Source organism: Vipera berus, assembly GCF_964194415.1.
Source record: "Vipera berus genome assembly, chromosome: 2".
NCBI lineage: Eukaryota > Metazoa > Chordata > Lepidosauria > Squamata > Viperidae > Vipera > Vipera berus.
In genome coordinates, this window is record NC_138203.1 from 8043729 (window position 1) to 8046170 (window position 2442).

The window sequence follows — 2442 nt, forward strand, 5'->3', positions numbered from 1 at the left end:
GTCATAAAAGGGCCGAGGGTGAAGGTAGCAAAAGGGGAAATTACCTGACCCCGGGACACTGCGACCGTCGTAAATATGAACCAGCTGCCAAGTGCCTGAATTTTGATCATGTGACCATGGGGATGCTGCAAAGGTCATAATTATGAAAAATAAATCACATTTTTCAGCACCTTTGTAACTTTGAATGGTCACTAAGCAGATTGTTGTAAGTCAAGGACTGCCTGTACTATTCCTCTTCAGGGTAAGCAGCTTTAGGCAAAGTGCATAGAGTCTGAGCAATAGTAAGCAAAATAAAATCAGATACTAAGAGAAAAGCTGTAGAAATCTAACTACAACTAGCAAGAAAAGAAAAAACAAGGAAACCATCCACCCCAGTGTTTTTTTTCAAACTTGGCAATTTAAAGATACATGGAATTCCATTCCCCGGGTTGAAATCCACACACATCTATAAAGTGAAAAACACTGACTGATCCTGATCATAAAAGCTTTTCAATCAGTATTTTATCAGTCAATTCTAAGCTTAATGAGGTAAAAGAAACAATGACAATCCCAACAGATTTGCAGACCAATTGTTCAAATGACCATAATGAATCATTATCAACCCCAACTCCAAAGTCCCCTTCTGGATCAAATTCTAGCCAGCAGAGGCATAACACTGAAAGGAGAAGTGCAGGAGAAGAATTCTCCATTTAAAACGGAGACTTCCAAAACTTTTCAGGCAGTGGATTGTGGGAGATGGGAACACACATATTTCATTCATTTGATAAATTCATATGATTTCACGGGGGGGGGGGGGAGGGGGAGGGAAATTCTCCATCAAAAATGCAGATTTCCAAAACTCCTTCAAGCAATGGATTGTGCAATTAGCTCACATGGTGTAATAAGATGGTTTGTTGTCACTGTAAGTTGGGGCTGAGGGCACGAAGGGAGGCTCAGCTAATCTCAGTGTATACATGGTTGCACTTTGACAATAAAGGTTCATAAAGTAAGTTAGTACTACGGGTTGCTAAGTGAATCTGGTTTCCCCCACTGACTTTGTCAGGTTGCAAAAGGGGGAAATCACGTGACCCCAAGACACTGCATCTGTGATAAAATACAAACCAGTTGCCAAGCATCCGGATTTTGATCACGTGACCCTGGGGACACCACAATGGTCCCAAGTGTGGAAAAAAAAGTCATAAATTATTAATGCCGTGGAAACTTCAAAACGGTCACTAAATGATCTATTGTAAGTCGAGGACTACCTGCATTACTTTTTAGGGATCTAAGCTGTCCAATACGGTTGCCCTGCAAGGGATCTCTTGGGACAGAGATCCCTTCTTGCCCCTCCCCCCATTCATTATGTAAGTTTTATGGAGCAATGAAGCCACCCAAATTATATTTATATTTATATTTATTAAATTTTTATACCGCCCTTCTCCCGAAGGACTCAGGGCGGTGTACAGGGCAATAAATATTAAAAAGCAAAGTACAAAAGTTAAAAAACAATTAAATAATTTATGCCCAATCTATACGATAGTTAAAACCATATTAAAAACCCAACCCCAAACCCATCAGACCAGGCCGGATTGCTCAAATAAATAAGTTTTTAGATTAGCCCCTTCGGTTAATTAGATAGGCAGCACATGCTTTTAACAAATGATAAAACACAGATAGTCCTCAATTTATGACCAAAATTGAGCCAACACTGGGCTGCATCTCTCATCCTGTCACGCAGCTGGCTAAGGAAGATGGGAACTGGAGTCCATCACTGGCGGAAGGCCGCTGGGGCGGAACGACTCGGCCAGGCTGCGGAGGATGGGAGTTGTAGTCTAAAAAGCGACCAGCTGCTTTATCTTTCCGAGCCAACGCCGGCCACACGGCCACACAACTCTACCCGCGAGAAAAAACCCCTTGAGTGCCTATTCATAAAACCGCGGCAGCGCTCTGTACATGATCAGAGGCTACCTAGTCAAGGTTTTTCAGGTCACCGCTGCCCCGCACGGTCTCCCCTGAGGCCAAGCCCGCCGCGCTCCCTCTGTCAACCGCCTCACCCCACGACCGGCCGCCCCGAAGAAAGGATACGGTCCCGGCTCCAGTAAGCGGCTCCTTCCGGCTTCAGCCCCGCGGCCACATCCGCCATCTTGAAACAACCGCCACTCCCAGCGTCCCTCCGCCCCACCCCGCCCCAGCCCTCAATTCCCGCTCCTCATTGGCTGCCCGGGCCAAGCTTTGCCCAGATACGGCCCCGGCAACTCGGAGCCTCGCCAGCAGCCAATGGTGGTCTCCCGCAGTAGGTAAGGGGAAAGAAAAAATCAGCGCAGGGCTTTCTGGGAGGTGTAGTTTTAACTTTGCTTCTCTCCCAGGAATCGGTACTCGAGTGGGACTACCGCTCCCGTCAAGCGTCGCGAGTCAACGAACGGCTCGGATGTGATGCACCGCGGGGGGAGGGGGGGGCTGGGA

General features: G+C 46.8%; 1 protein-coding gene across 1 annotated transcript in view; it reads right to left on the reverse strand.

Moving 5' to 3' along the window:
• The window catches only part of KIAA1328, a 237882-nt gene extending 235769 nt beyond the window's left edge, over positions 1-2113 (reverse strand). The window contains exon 1 of the mRNA XM_081319270.1: positions 2065-2113. The gene's annotated coding sequence lies outside the window, so the exon portion shown is untranslated. The remainder of the gene's footprint in view (positions 1-2064) is intronic.
• Between the last annotated feature and the right edge of the window lie 329 nt (positions 2114-2442).